Raw genomic sequence first — 17,355 nt, 5'->3', positions numbered from 1 at the left:
AGGGAATATTAAAATCTCCAGCCTGCACTCCTCTATTATTCCTATAGTTATCTGCAATCTCTCGACACAGCTGCTCCTCTGGTATCTGTTGGGTCTACAACAGTCTACAATACAGTCCCAACAAAGTGACCCCCCCCCCCTTCTTTCTAACTTCTAATCATGTGGAATTTTAAATGTATATATGTTTTAAAAATTGGAATTAACAATCCATAAATAAGTATTGATAAAAATCCAAACACTTGACCTTCAGAGAAAGACAACAGTTCACTCTCATGTGGTCTGCACGACATCCCCACAGCAAAGTGTTTGCCTCTCAATGACCCTGTGAAATGGGCGAGCCAGCTGCTTAGCTCAAGGACAGCAAGGGATGGGCAATAAAGGCCAGTCAGCCAGAGACACCCACATCCCATACCTGATTTTTAAATAAGATCCATTCAAATTGGTCCCAACACAGTTCCAGTGGAACAATGTCCTGGCCAATCACGTTGGTAGATTTATGGACAGGGCTTTAAACTGACAGAGAGGATGCAGGGACAGGCTTCAGGTGAAAGGAGCTTTCCAAATCCAAAGAGAAAACATGAAGCATCAGAGCAGCCTGGTAATGTGACCGAAGACAACAGAAAGGAACAGGATAGGACAAAGTTTAACTAAATCTGTAGATCAGCAAATCCATTTGGGACAGGAAATTGTGGGAACGAGTAAATTATGTTTTTTATTAATGGACAAAGTCTCTGCAACAAGGTAGATGGATTTGTGACACAGAGATAAAAGGGATTTAGACACCAGAAAGATGTGGTTATAGGGCGAACAAAAGGTGGAACGTAAATATTCAATGGTTCACAACCTTGTGCAAATTCAGGCAAAATGGACGACGCTAACAATAATGGGTAAGAGAGACATTACAGAGAAAACATTGGGCATCAGATCATGGAGTAGAATGTAAATTCTGGCTACGACTTGCCAAGGACACAAGCAGCAGAACAGTTTTTAACCACCCACCCAACAGCATTTCATGGCTAGTCGCTGCAATAAATAGGAATTCATTGGAATTTTTAATATAGGCATGGTGAACATTTAGTGAAACGTCAATATTCGCAAAGTCTGGGACAATCACACTGACATCAGTGATATTGGAAGAGTGATGAGAATTTTTTTCAGTGTTTTTTAGAATAACACATTGTGCAACTGGCGAGGGACGTAACTGTCTCAGAGAGACTGTTGTGTGATAAAACACAGTGAATGAGTCATGTCACCTGGAGAGATCCTCTGCGAAATTGTGATAAAGTTCAGTTTAAAGAACTATAAAGTTTTAAAGTGAATCACAGAAAGGACAAGGTACAACTAGAAACAAAAATAGCCAATTACATGAGTTGGAGAGGAGAACTGACCAAGGTAAACAGGCTATTCAGAGTGATATATGTGCCTGCAAATGAACAGTGGAAAACATTTGAAGGAACAGTGTAAAATACTCAACAAAAAGGACATTCCAATGAAACAGACAAAAACTCAGCAAGAAATCCCCACCAGTCCCTCACTCAGGACAAAATGGATCATATTAGATTATGAGGCTGAGAAGATCACCACAAAGTGCTTATAATACTGAAGTGAGAGAAAGTTTTAGAGTAAGTTTTAAAGGGATTGCAATGGGTCTGCTCGCAGAAGGAGGGCAATGGAAAGGGGAATCGTTGTCAAGGTTGATTGACACAATACTAACATGGAGAGGTGAAGGTGCTGGAGGTGGTGAGAGTGTTACAGAGAGTGGTCAGGGCCTGTACGTTGTTACAAAGCCAGTACGAATTGCTGCAGCTGGAGGGGTTTACAGAGGTAGGGACGGACATATGTATTTTTATTTATTCATTCATGGGATGTGGGTGTCACTGCCTGGACCAGCATTCTTTGACCCCATGCTAATTACCCAGAGATTGTTGGGGCCCTGGTGGATATATATAATACTTTGCTGGCCACAGGTGAAGTGCTGAATGACTGGAGGATCACTAATGTGGTTCCTTTGTTCAAGAAGGGCAGCAGGATAGGTCAGGTAATTACAGAGCAGATAGTCTGACAGCAGGGGAAGGGTAATTATTGGAAACAATTGTGAGGATGAATCGACACTTGCAAAGGTAAGGATCAACTCGGTTTAGTCACCACGGATTTGGCAGAGGGAGATACTGTCTGAGGAATTCAGTTCAGTTTTTTTTTTAAATGGTGCTTAAGTATATTGACGAGGGTAGTGCAGATGATGTGGTTTACATGGACTTGACGAAGTCCTTAAACAAGATCCAACATGGAAGGCTGGTCCAAAAGGACTGGGTTCCAAGATAAGTTGGCAAATTGTATGCAAAATTGGTGGATAGAATACTTTCACCACCGGGTGCACCACAGGGAACTGTGCAGGAACCATTGAACATTAATAACTCGGATGTGAAAGCAGAAGGTATCATTAGTCGGTTTGCAGATGACATGAAAGGCGAGGGTGTTGTTCACAGTGAGAAGGATGGTCTCCGTCTGCGGTCCGATGTCGATCGGATGATAATCTAAGCAGAGTTTAGTTCTGATTGAAGTGAGGGAATACTCTGTGGGATTTTCGATAAGCGAAGTACAGACATAATAAACGGTAGGTCCTTGCGGAGTACTGAGGAACACAGGGACCTTGGTGGACAAGTCCATAGATCCCTGAAGGTGTCAGCATAGGTTGACAAGGTGGGAAAGGCACTTCAACTGGGAGCAGGAGAGGGACCCATATCTTGGTGGGGTGAATTGCTAGAGCTGCTTGAGAGGATATAACCCAGTCTGGCAGGGTGTTGGACCTTAAATAAACGTAAGGCCAGAAAGAAGATTGAGGCTGGTACACGAGTTAAAAACAGCAATTTCAGCAGACAAGGCAGGCAAGAACATAGCAGAGAATGGGGGAAAACTGATGCTTAAACTGCATTTATTTCAATGCAAGGGGCCAGACAGCTAAGGAAGATGAACTCAGGGCATGGACTGGAACATGGGACTGGGATATTATAGTTATTATAGAAACACAGCTGAGTGAGGGGCAGGACTGGCAGTTCATTGTTTCAAGGTAGAGATGCTACAGGAAGGGGAGGCAAGGGAGGACGTGTGTAGTGGGTTTTGTTTGCATGAATCATCACAGCAGTACTTAGAGAGGATATTCCTGTGGGATCGCCCAGTGAAGCTATGTTAGTAGAACTGAGAAATGAATGGGTCATCACTTTGATACGATCGGACTGCTGACCCCGAATAATCTGTGGCAGACTGAGGAACAAATATGTCGGGACATCTTAAATATCAACCATAATAATAGGGCTGTTATAGTAGCGTTTATGAACTTTCCAAACCTATACTGGGATTACCAGTGTTCAGTGTTTGCAAGGGAGGTATTTGGTAATTGTGTTCCAGAAAACTCCCAATCAATATGGAAATGGCCTGAAAAGAGAAAGGGGCAAAACCTGACCTCCACTTGGGAATTAATGTAGGGAAAGGGACCGAGATGTGAGTGGGAAAGCGTTTTTCCAAAGTGACAACAGTTCTAGTAGTTTGAAAATAGCTTTGGAAAAGGACAGGCCTGGTCCACAAGTGCAAGTTATAAAATAGCCTGACCAATCTTGATTGTATTAGCCAGGAACTTTCAAAATGTGATTGGGGAAGGGAATTATTTACAGGGAAAGGGAAGCTTGGCAAGTGAGAATATTTTAAAAGTGAGATAAAAAGTTCGATCAACGCCAACATTTTCCTGTTTGTGTGCAGGTAAATGCTGACAGCATTCGGAAACACTGGCTGTCTATTAAGGGTCTGGTCAAGGAAAAGTGGGCCCATGTCAGGTAGAGCCAGCTGGATCAAGGCAATCCCTGAGGATATACAGGGGCTGTAGGAATACACTTTGAGTAGAAAACAGGAATGGAGAAAGGCTGAATGAAATAGCCTCAGCAGAGAAGGAAAGGGGAATCCAAAAGTGATTGTATCAGTATATGAAGAGTGCATAAATAACTCGGGACAAAATAGTGTCAATTAAAGATCAATGAGGCCATCGATGTGTGGAACTACAGGATATTTGCTAAGATCCTAAACAATTGTTTCCACTCTAGAACTTACTGTGGAGAAAGACTGGGGAACTCAGGGAACAAGAGTAATACGTTAGACCACAATTGGAGCTCTCTGCAATTCCAGTCTCTCTGCTACAGGAAGGTTGTTGTGAAACTTGAAACGGCTCAGAAAAAATTAACAAGATATTGCCCGGGTTGTTGTTGAGTTAGCTGGGGTTACTGTCACTGGAGAATCGGAGACTGAGGGATGATCTTACAGAGGTTTATATTAACATGAACGGCATGGATAGGATAAGCATTCAAGGCCTTTTCCCAGAAGTTGAAGAGTCCAAAACTAGAGGGCATAAGTTTAAGGTTAGAGGTGAATGGTTTACAGAGGGACTGAAGGGACAGCTTCTTCACACACATGGTGATGTCTGTATGGAATGAGCTGAAAGAGAAAGTAATGGAGACTGATACAATTCCAACATTTAAAATGGGCATTTGAATTGTGAGGGTGGGCAGCATGGCGGCACAGTGGTTAGCACTGCTGCCTCACAGCGCCAGAGACCCGAGTTCAATTCCCGACTCAGGCGACTGACTGTTTGGAGTTTGCACATTCTCCCCGTGTCTGCGTGGGTTTCCTCTGGGTGCTCCGGTTTCCTCCCACAGTCCAAAGACGCGCACGTCAGGTGAATTGGCCATGCTAAATTGCCCGTAGTGTTGGGTAAAAGTTCGGGAATGGGTGGGTTACGCTTCGGTGGGTCGGTGTGGACTTGTTGGGCCAAAGGGCCTGTTTCCACACTGTAAGTAATCTAATCTAATCTGTATGTAATCTAATCTAAAAGGGTGTAGACGTATATGGGCCAAATGCTGGAAAAGGGAATGGATTTATTTAGATCTTCTGGTAAGCCTGGACAAGTTGGGGAATGAAGGGTCTGTTTCTATGCTGTATATCTCTATGACTTGAAAAGAGTGCATGTTATAAAAGAGGTGGTGCTGGAGGTTTTAAAACACAAAGCTATGGCAAGTCCCAGAACCTGATTAAGTGTATCACAGGACACTGTGGGATGCTAGGGAAGAAATTGTGGAGCTCCTAGCAAAGGTATGTGTACTACTGACAGCCATGTGTGATGGGCTGGCAGGCTGGAGGGTGGCATCATGGACAGTGAAGGAGGTTTTCTGAGATTAAAAATGGATCTTGATGAAGGGAGTGAATGGGCTGAAAAACTAGAGATGGAATTCTATCTGAATAAATACGAGGTAATGCATTTTGTAAAACAACCAAGGGTAGATCTTATACAATTAATGTTAAGGCTTCGGTTAGTGTTTTAGAGCAGAGGGCCCTCCGGGTTCAGGTACATAATTCTTGAAGTTTGCATCACAGAATGGATAAGAAAATGCTTGGCATGCCTGACTATTGCTCAGTCCATTGAGTGGAGGATTTGGGACATCATGTTGAGATTGCACAGACATTTGTGAGGCCTGTTCTGCAATGCCCTGTCCAGTTCTGGTCGCCCAGTTAACAGTTACGATATTATTAAGCTGCAGGGGGTTCAGAAGAGATTTCCCAGGATATTGCTTGGTTTGGAAGGTTTGAGGTCTGAGAAATGGCTGGATAGGCTGAGTCTTTTTTCACTGGAGCCTGAAGGTTGAGACATGGTGGTATAAAGGTTTATGAAAAAGAAATGAGGTATATAGATCAATTTAATGGTAGTTGCCTTTTCCTCAGGATGGGGGAGTCTCAAGACGAGGGGCCACATGTTTAAGGTTAGAGGAGAGAGATGTTCAAAAAAAGATATGGGACAATTAGCTACACAGAGGGTGGTTTGAGTGTGGAATGAACTTCCTGAGAAAGGGGTTGATGTGGGTACAATTACAACATTTAAAAGATATTTGGATAAACAGGTGAATAGGGAAGAGTTAGAGTGATATGGGCCAGCAACAGGCAGCTGGGAAGAGTTTAGTTTTAGATTACGGTGGGTAACAACTGAAGGGTCAGTTTCCATGCTGTATGGCTCTATGACAAGAATATGGTTTGATTCCATTCTTGAAGAAAGGATCAGGGCTGGGTCCACTGATGTGCATCATCTACATAAACTATTTGGTTGAAAATATCGGAGTGATTGTGAGAAAGTTTGTTGATGATCAAATGAATGGTGTAGTGGGCAGTAAATACGGTTATCAAAGGGGATCTTGACCAACTGGGCCAGTGGACCAAGGAATGAAAGATGGAGTTTAATTCAGGATTTTGTTAAGGCAAACCAGGGAGGATTAATACAGTTAATGGAAGGGCTCTGGCCAGGGTTGTCGAACAGAGAGAGAGACCGGGGGTGCAAGTTACATTGTTCCTTGGAAGTGGCATCACAGGTGGACAGAGTGGGGAAAGCGACATTTGGCACATTTGCCGACCTTGGCCAGCACTTTGTTACATACATTAGAGATATTTGTAACATTGTCCTAAATATTTCCCTTGGGCAGAGGAGGCCACGGGATGACCCGAAGAAAGGTTAATAACCAAGGGTAGGTGAGTCCAAAACTAGAGGGTATAAACGGGAGGTGAGAGAGCAAGGATTTAAAGAGGGAGCTGAGGGGGGAACATTATCCACAGAGGATGGTGCATCGACGGAACAGACTGCCTCAGGCACATGGGAGAAACAAGAACAATTACATCATGGAAAACACATTTGGGCAGGTACATGGAGAGGAGAAGGTTTGAAGAGATAAGGGCCAAATGCAGGAAAATGAGACTCGTCAGTTTCGGTATCATGGACAGCATTGAGGAGTTGGACCACAGGTTCTGTTTCCGTGCTGTATCACTCTCTATCCAGTTAAAGAGGATTAGTGTACCAACATAAGGCATGTTGTAGACACTGAAGCAAGTTACAGTGGTGGGGATGGTAGTCTGAAATGCAGTACATTTCAAATATGTGGAGGGACTATCGGGAAGGGAGGAGGTTACAGGGACAGGAACTATTGTAGGAGTTAAAAATGACTGAAGACACTGGTGCACAAGCCATGCTATAGGCACAGAGTAGCAGAGTAGTGAGTCTTAGCACAGTGTTGGAGGGAGAACACAGAACAGCAAGATCCCAGGCAGCTTTCACAACCTCTCGTCGGAGGCCTCCTCTCCCTTCTGTTGTACTGATGCTCACTAAGACAGCACAGGACTGAATTGATAACTATGAACTCCTGATGCGGTCTCAGTGCAACATAGGTTAAAGTAGACATGGTAATTGAGCATGGGGTGTGTCTATACTGTGCTCCCCATCCAGAACTGTATCTATATCATGTCTTGTTAGCGATGTTTGGAGCCCTCTCATTGCACTCTGCTCTGTGCACTATGAGTGATCTTACCTCACTGCAGGATTTATTGAAGGCTCCAGATCTCCCTGCCCTTTGTCTCTCTGGCTGACCAACCATCTTCAATGAGGTGGTGGATGAGACACACAGCAGTTGGGAAGTCTATTAAGTCAGCAACTTCCTGAGTACCTACAGGAGACAGAGAAATAGACAGAATAGGAAATTCGACTGATGCAGTGAGGGTTCCACAAGGAGAATGGAAATGAGCCCCACAGAATCTGGAAAATCTCAAACTCCATCCCTGGACTGTGCTGTCGCGTCTCTCTGGAGTGGAGAATTCTGTTAGCTCAGGATCTGGAGGAGCTGCAAGAGTGGGAGATGCTGACAGAAACAGCAATTAGACCCACACAGTGAGGGATACCACATGGAGATAGACTGAGTGATATCACTGGAGTGCCGGAAGACTTCAGGATCACACAATCATGTTGGAAGAATGGGTTTAGCTTCATGTATCAGTGCTCAGGGATGAGCAACCAGTGAGCAGGTGAAGTGATGGCCTAGTAACATTATTGTTCGTGCATTTGTCCAAAATCTCAGCTAATGTTCAGGGGTGCCAGATTTGAATCCCATCATAAGATATGGTGGAATTTAAAATCAATAATTTTAAAAATAGCAATGAACAATCCATAAACAAATATGAAACCATTGCTGATGTACAAAAATCACAATCCCTTAGATTAGATTCCCTACAGTGTGGAAACAGGCCTTTCGACCCAACCAGTCTACAACATCCCTCCAAAGAGTAACCCACTCAGACCCACCTCCCTCGATCTAATACACCGAATGTTATGGGCAATTTAGCATGGTCAATTCGCCTGACCTGCACGTCTTTGGACTGTGGGAGGAAACTGAAGAATCTGGAGGCAATTCATGCAGACACGGGGACACTGAGCAAACTCCACACAGTCGCCCGCGGCTGGAATCGAACCTGGGACCCGGGTGCTGTGAGGCAGGAGTGCTAATCACTGAGCCACCGTGCCGCCCACTTGTCCTTTTGACAACGAGATCTGATTATGCTCACGTGGTCTGCACGACATACCCACAGCAAAGTGTTTGCCTTTCAATTTCCCTTTGAAATGGCCAAGCAAGCTACTCAGCTCATGGGCAGCTAGGGCTGGGCAATAAAGGCCGGTCAGCCAGAGACACCCCCATCCCCTACCGGATTTATAAAAAAATCCAAGAGGATGGTCCCACTGGAACCGTGCTGGGACCAGTTTCCTGGCCAATCATGTCAGTAGGTTTATTGACAGGGCTTTAAACTGACAGAGAGGATGCAGGGACAGGGGCCAGGTGAAAGGAGCTTTGCAAATCCAAAGAGAAAAGGTGAAGTAATGGAACAGTATGGGGATGTGGCTGAAGGCAATCAGAAAGGTACAGGATGGGACAGCGATTAACTAAAACTGAAAATCAGTGAATAGGTTTGTGATAGGAAATTGTGGGAATGAGTAAATTATGTTTTTCTTTTGAATGGACGAAGTCTTATCAATAAGTTAGATGGATTTGTGACACTGAGATAAAAGAGGTTTAGACACCAGAGAGACGTGTTTACAGGGTGAACAAAAGGGTGACATAAATAGTCATTGGTCGCAACCTTGTGCAAACTCAGGCAAAATGGGTAACACTAACAATAATGGATAAGAAAGGCATCACAGAGAAAGCATTTGGCCTCCGATCATGAAGTAGAGTCAGTCTGAATGTAAATTCTGGCAACTACTTGCCAAGGACACAAGCAGCAGAACAGTTTTAGCCACTGAACAGCATTTCATTGCTCATCGCTGCATTACACAGGAACACATTGGAAATTTTTTAACAAACACATTGTGATAATTTTGGGAAACATCAATATTCAAAATGTGGGACAGTCACACTGGCAAGAGTGATATTGGAAGAGGAGTTCAGAGAATTAGTTTTCAGTGTTTCTTTGAATAGCAAATTGTGAAACTGGCTAGGGACATAACTATCTCAGAGCGACCATTGTGTGATGAAACGTGGTGAATGAGTAATGTCACCTGGAGAGATCCTCTGCGAAATTGTGATAAAGTGCAGTTTAAATAAATATAAAGTTTTAAAAGTGAATCACAGAAATGACAAGCTACAACTAGAAACAAAAATAACCAATAACATGAGTTTGAGAGGAGAACAGACCAAGGTAAATGGGCTAAACAGACTGAAATATGTGCCTGTCAATGAACAGTGTAAAACACTCAACAAAACGACATTCCATTGAAATAGACAAATCCTCAGCAAGAAATCCCCATCGGTCCCTCACTCAAGTGAAAAGGATCATATTAGATTATCGGGCTTAGAGGATCACCAAAAATTACTTAAAATCCTGAAGTGAGAGAATGTTTTACGAGTACGTTTTAAAGGGATTGCAAAGGGTCTGGTCACAGGAGGAGGTCAGATGGAAGAGGGAATAATTGTCAAGGTATTTTGTCCCAAAAGGAAGCGGGAGAGCTGAAGGTGCTGGAGGTGGTGAGAGTGTTACAGAGAGGGGTCAGGGTCTGAACGGTGTTACAAAGCTAGTCCAGATTGCTGCAGCTGGAGGGGTTTGCAGAGGTAGGGAGGGATATATGTATTTTTATTTATTCATTCATGGGATGAGGATGTCACTGATTGGACCAACATTCTTTGCCCCACTGCCAATTACCCAGAGTACAGCACAGAGTCAGCCATGTTGCTGTGGGTCTGGTGTCACGTGCAGGCCAGACCAGGTTAGAATGCCAGATGTTATTCTCTAAAGGATGGGTGTGAACCAGATGAGTAGTTCCTACTGGTCAACATTGCTTTTATGGTGTTCCCACCAATGTCCTGTACAGCCACAATATGACATCCCAACTTCTACTCTCAATGCTCTGCCCAAAGAAGGTAACGACCCCAAACGCCTGCTTCACCAACCTGTCTTCCTGTGACACCACTTACAAAGAACTGTCTACCTGCATCCCTGGGTCTCTGACTGACAACACCACCCAGGGCCCGAACATGAACTGTACAAGTCCCACCCTGGTTTGTTTCACCAAAATGGAACACCTCACATTTATCTAATTAAACTCCATCTGCTATTCGTCAGGCCACTATCCCAGCAGTACTGTTTTTCCTATTGCATTTTAGATAACTTGCTTCACTGTCCGCTTTACCAACAATTTCAGTGTCACTCAAAGACTTACCACAAAACCAATATTCCCATCCAAACCATTTATCCAAATGACAAACAACAGGGGGATATACTTCACCGCTGGTCACATGTCTCCAGTCAGAAAGGCAACATGTCTCCCATCACCCTCTGTCTCCTACCATCAAGCCAATTTTGTATCCAGTTGACTAGCTCCTCCTGAATGTCATATCCTTTTACATTGATCTGAGCTTATTACCCAGTTTACCATACAGAACGTAGAACACAGAACAGTACAGCACAAGACCCTTCGGCCATGATGCCATGCCCATCTTTTAGCCGACTGTAAGATCAAACTAACTCACATACCTTTCATTTTTCCCATCCAAGAGTCTGTTAAAATGTCCCGTTTCGTCCACCCACCACTCTCTGTGTAAAGAACCTCCATCTGAAATCTCCCCTTACCCATCCTCCAATCACCTTACAATTATGCCCCCTTGTACCATGTATGCCATGGGATAAAGAGGTCTCTCACTGTTCACTCTATCTTAGCCTCACACCATCTTGTTCACCTCTACCAAATCACACCACACTCTTCTTCACTCCAATGAGAAAAGCCTTACTCCCTCAACCTTTCTTCATAAGACATGCTCTCCAGTCCACGCAGTATCCTGGTAAATCTCCTCTTCATCCTCTCTAAAGCTTGTAATGAAGGGAACAAAACTGAACAAAATATTCTAACTGGGATCTAAACAGGACTGTATAGAGCTGCAGCATAACCTCATGGCTTTAAAACTCAATCCCCCAGCTAATGAAACCAAGACAACATATTCTTTCTTCACAACACTATCAGCTTGGTGGCAAATTTGACGGATCTCTGCTCATGAAATCCAAGATCCATCTGTTCCTCCACACTATCCAGTATTCTGCCTTTACCCCTGTAATCTGCATTCAAGTCTCACCTTTCAAAATGCATCACTTCACACTTTTCCAGATTTGACTTCATCTGCCACTTCTCAGCCCAACTCTACATCCTGTCAATGTCCCATTGCAACCTCCAGCAGACATCCACACTATTCACCACTCCACCAACCTTCGTGTCATTGGCAAACTTACTTACCCACTCTTCCACTCACGCATCCAAGTCATTCATAAAATCACAAAGAACAGTGATTTTTTGACCTCTCCGTGCAGCAAACCACTGGTCACTGAGCTCCAAGCTGAATGATTTCCATCTTTCATCACCCTCTGTCTTCTTTTGGCAAGGAATTCTGTATCCAGACAGGTAGGCTTCCCTGTATCCCATGCTCTGTACTTTCTCAATGAGCCATAAATGTGTTTTGTCACATTCTCAAAGGATTCAATAAGATTTGTGAGCCATGACCTGTCCCTTCCAAAGCCATGATGACTTCCTCTAATCAAACTATAGTTTTCCAAGGAATCATAAATCCTGTCTCTTAGAGTCTTCTCCAATAATCTGCACATCACAGACAGAAGACTGACAGGTCTGTGATTCCCAGGATTATCTCTATTCCCTTTCTTGAACAACGCATGGCTGATTCACCTAACCTGCACATCTTTGGGCTGTGGGTGGAAACCGGAGCACCTATCGGAAACCCATGCAGACAATGTGCAAACTCCAAGCAGACAGTCGCCTGGGGCTGGAATTGAAATCGCGTCCCTAGTGCTGTGAGGCAGCAGTGCTAACCACTGAGCCACTGTGCTGCCCCATGTAACTCTCCAGAGCCCTGCTTCTGATCCTTGGTTCCTCAAACTTAAGTTAGCTTCCTTCTTCCTCTTGACTAGATGTTCTACATTCCTTAGAACCTTGTCAAATGCTTTGCTGAAGTTCATGTAGACAACGCTGACTGCTCTGCCTTCATCTATCGCTTGGTCAACTCCTCGAAAAGTCAATCCAATTTGTGAAACACGGTTTTCCACTCACAAAGCCATGCTGACTCTCTAATCAGCCCTTGCCTTTCCAAATATATGTAGCTCCTTTCTCTCCGAATCTCCTCCAACAACTCACCCAGCACTGGCTCACTGGGCTGTGATTTCCAGGCTTTTTCCTGCAGACCTTAAGTGATGGAACAACATTAGCCACCCTCCAGTCTTCCAGTAACTCATTGTGTCTGTTGATAATATAAATATCTCGATTAGGGACACTGCAATCTCTTCCCTAGCTTCCCATGAATATTCAAGGTTAGACCTAATGAGCTACTGAGGATTGATCAACCTTTATTTGTTTTAAGATTTCAGCACTTTTTCTTCTCTGATGAGGATTCTTTCCAAGACATCGCTATTTATTTCCCCACGTTCCCGAGCTTCCATGTCTTTCTCCACAGTAAATTCTGACAACACTATTTTGTCTAATATCTCACCCACCTCCTGATAGTTAAGGTGCCCTATTCTCTGTAAAGGTTTCTGAAAATTCAAATAAACCATATCCTCGGTACAACCGCTCCTACACCTGTATCTATTCTGCTATTTCTATTCGCACCAATAAAAATACAATCCAACAGGTTCGAAAACACATTCTCTTTTTATTAAAAGTGTTTCTAAGGGTCCAGTTATTGTTCGTTGACATATCCTTTCAAACATATTTCAGCTCCCGACCTACTGTCAGGCTAACACTGTTTGGTTTCAGACTGGCAGCAGAAAGGGTTATGGGAGTTCATGTTTATCAATCTGAAAAATGTAGCTTACAGGTTCAACAGGTAATAGATGTTTTGGAAATAAGGAGGGTCGTGGGGACTGAAGGACATTATGGAGATAGGGAGTGAAGTTGGGACTACATGAGATTATGGACACAGAGAGTTCAGTGGTGACTGAAGAACATTATGGAGATAGGGAGTGATGTGGGGACTGCATGAGATTATGGACACAGAGAGGGCAGTGGTGACTGAAGAACATTATGGAGATAGGGAGTGCTGTGGGGCCTGAAAGGGTCCAAAGAGATCTGCAGGGCTGTTGGGCCTGAAGGAGGTTGCACAGATCAGGAGGATCATGGGGATTGAAGGAGGTTACTCTGAACGGGAGGGTCGTTGGGTCAGGATGAGATTATGGAGATAGGGAGGGTCGTGGGACCTTTTGGAGATTATGGAGTTAGGGATGTTTGTGGGGAATGATTCGGTTATATGGATAGGAAGAGTCGTGGGGACTGAAGGAGTTTATGGAGATAGGGAGGGCTGTGGGGACTGAAGGATGTCATATAGATAGTAAGTTTATAGAGAAGCACAGGAAAGAAGAGCAGGTATCGGCCATTTGACCACTGAGTCAGTCCCACCATTCAATGTGATCACGACTGACCATCTAACCCAGTACAGTATTCCTGCTTTCACACCTTACTCTGATATTTTCCTGACAACAGGCATTTAGTGATACAGTGGGCTGTAGTAACTGGGACAGGGGTGTGCCTTACAGAGATAGGGAGAGTTGTGGAAGCTGGAACAGGTGAAAGATACAGGGCGGGTTTTAGGAATGGGTGGACTTTACACAGATTTGGAGATATGTGGCGATGGGACGTGGTAACAATCACAGGGAGGATTTTGGGAGCTCGACCTGAGACGGGTACAGCTGAGAACAGAAGTGAGTCAAACAGTCAGGACAGGCAGGGACAAGGTAGGAGTAATAAATTAAACTGCATTTATTTCGATGCAAGGGGCCTAACAGGGAAGGCAGATTAACTCAGGGTATGGTTAGGAAAATGGGACTGGGATCTCATAGCAATTACATCCAGGATACAAATGCTACAGGAAGGATAGAAAAGGAGACAAGAGAGGAGGGGGATTGGCATTTTTGATGAGGGATAGCATTACAGCTGTGCTGAGGAAGGATATTCCCAGAAATACATCCAGGGAAGTTATTTGAGTGGAACTGAGAAATAAGAAAGGGATGATCACCTTATTAGGATTGTATTATATACCCCCCAGTCGTCAAAGGGAAATTGACAAACAAACTTGTAAGGAGATCTCAGCTATCTGTAAGAATAATAGGGTAGGTATGGTAGGGGATTTTAACTTTCCAAACATTGACTGGGACTGCCATAGTGTAAAGGTTTAGATAGAAAGGAATTTCTTAAGTGTGTACAAGACAATTTTCTGATTCAGTATGTGGATGTACCTACTTGAGAAGGTGCAAAACCTGACCTACTCTTGGGAAGTAAGGCAGGGCAGGTGACTGAGGCGTCAGTGGGAGAGCACTTTGGGACCAGCGACCATAATTCTATTTGTTTTAAAATAGTGATGGAAAAAGATAGACCAGATCTAAAAGTTGATGTTCTAAATTGGAGAAAGGCCAATTTTGACGGTACTAGGCAAGAACTTTCGAAAGCTGATTGGAGGCAGAAGTTCGCAGGTAAAAGGACGACTGGAAAATGGGAAGCCTTCAGAAATGAGATAACAAGAATCCAGAGAAAGTATATTCCTGTCAGGGTGTAGAGGAAGGCTGGTAGGTATAGGGAATGCTGGATGACTAAAGAAATTGAGGGTTTGGTTAAGAAAAAGAAGGAAGCATATGTCAGGTATAGATAGGATATATCGAGGAAATCCTTGGACGGGTATAAAGGAAATTGGAGTATACTTAAGCGGGAAATGAGGAGGGCAAAAAGGGGACATGAGATAGCTCTGGCAAATAGAATTAAGGAGAATGCAAAGGATTTTTACAAATATATTAAGGACAAAGGGTAACTATGGAGAGAATAGGGCCCCTGAAAGGTCAGCAAGGCGGCCTTTGTGTGGAGCCACAGAAAATGGGGGAGATACTAAATGAATATTTTGCATCAGCATTTACTGTGGAAAAGGATATGGAAGATATAGACTGTAGGGAAATCGATGGCGACATCTTGCAAAATGTCCAGATACAGTGGAAGTAGTGCTGGATACCTTGAAACGGTTAAAGGTGGATAACTCCCCAGGACCTGATCAGTTGTACCCGAGAACTCTGTGGGAAGCTAGAGAAACGATTGCTGGGCCTCTTGCTGAGATATTTGTATCATCAATAATCACAGGTGATGTGCCAGAAGATTGGAGGTTGGCAAAACTGGTGCAACTGTTTAAGAAGGGTGGTAAAGACAAGCCAGGGAACTATAGACCGGTGAGCCTGACCTCAGTGGTGGGCCAGTTCTTGGAGGAAATCGTGAGGGACAGGATGTACATGCATTTGGAAAAGTAAGGACTGATGCGGGATAGTGAACATGGCATTGTGCGTGGGAAATCATATCCCACACACTTGATTGAGTTTTTTGAAGAAGTAGCAAAGAAGATTGATGACTCAGAGTGATAGATGTGATCTATATGAACTTCAGTAAGGCATTCAACAAGGTTCCCCATGGGAGACTGAATAGCAAGGTTAGATCTCATGGAATACAGGGAAAACTAGCCATTTGGATACAGAACTGGCTCAAAGGTAAAAGACAGAGAGTGGTGGTGGAGGGTTGTTTTTCAGACTGGAGGCCTGTAACCAGTGAAATGCCACAAGGATCGGTGCTGGGACCTCGACTTTTTGTCATTTACATAAATGATTCGGATGCGAGCATAAGAGGTACAGTTAGTAAGTTTACAGATGACACCAAAATTGGAGGTGTAGTGGACAGCAAAGAGGGTTTTCTAGGTTTCCAACAGGATCTGGTCCAGATGGGCCAATGGGCTGAGAAGTGGCAGATGGAGTTTAATTCAGATAAATTCGAGGTGCTGCATTTTGGGAAAGCAAATCTTAGCAGGACTTATACACATAATGGTAAGGTCCCAGGGTGTGTTGCTGAACAAAGAGATCTTGGAGTGAAGGTTCATAGCACCTTGAAAGTGGAGTCGCAGATAGATAGGATAGTGAAGGAGGCGTTTGGTATGCTTTCCTTTGTTGGTCAGAGTATTGAGTCCAGGAGCTGGGAGGTCATGTTGCGGCTATGCAGGACATTGGTGAGGCCACTGTTGGAATATTTTGTTCAGTTCTGGTCTCCTTCCTATCAGAAAAATGTTGTGAAACTTGAAAGGGTTCAGAAAAGATTTACAAGGATGTTGCCAGGGTTAGAGGATTTGAGCTAGAGAGAGAGGCTGAATCGGCTGGAGTTGTGGCGTCGGAGGCTGAGGGGTGACCTTACAGAGGTTTACTAAATTATGAGGGGCATGGATAGGATAAATAGACAAAGTCTTTTCCATGGGGTCGGGGAGTCCAGAACTAGAGGGCATAAGTTTAGAGTGAGTGGGGGAAGATATAAAAGAGACCTAAGGGGCATCTTTTTCACGCAGAGGGTGGTACATGTATGTAACGAGCTGCCAGAGGATGTGTTGGAGGCTGATACAATTGCGACATTTAAAAAGCATTTGAATGGGTATATGAATAGGAAGGGTTTGGAGGGATATGGGCCGGGTGCTGGCCTGTGGGACTAATTGGGTTGGGATATCTGGTCGGCATGGACAGGTTGGAACGAAGGGTCTGTTTCCATACGTACACCGCTATGACTCCATCACTCATGGAGGGTATAGAAATAAACTGTGTGGTCGCGTCTGGAGGAGATTAAAGTTATAAAGGTTTGTAGTTACTGAAGGAAATTACATCAATCGGGACCAGCAGAGTTTACAGAGACTGAGTGCGTTTTGGAGACAGGAAGAGTTCATAGTCATCATTAGAAATGCAGAAACTAATTTATGAGAGAAGCAGGGTCACTCTGCTTTGTGCCAGAGACAAGGAGGAGTCTAACAGCTGGAGGAAGTTACTAAGGTACAGAGATTTTTTGTTGTCGTGACGGGGAAGGTTACAGAGATCATGAAGGTAGTAGGAGTTCAAAAAAGTCACAAAGACAGGCAGGTTTTTCAGGTCTGGAAAGGACTACACTGACCAGGACGGCATAAGTAA

Source organism: Chiloscyllium punctatum, chromosome 31 (genome assembly GCF_047496795.1).
Source record: "Chiloscyllium punctatum isolate Juve2018m chromosome 31, sChiPun1.3, whole genome shotgun sequence".
Taxonomy (NCBI): domain Eukaryota; kingdom Metazoa; phylum Chordata; class Chondrichthyes; order Orectolobiformes; family Hemiscylliidae; genus Chiloscyllium; species Chiloscyllium punctatum.
The sequence above is the reverse complement of the archived record's forward strand: the minus strand, read 5'-3'. Positions refer to the sequence as shown.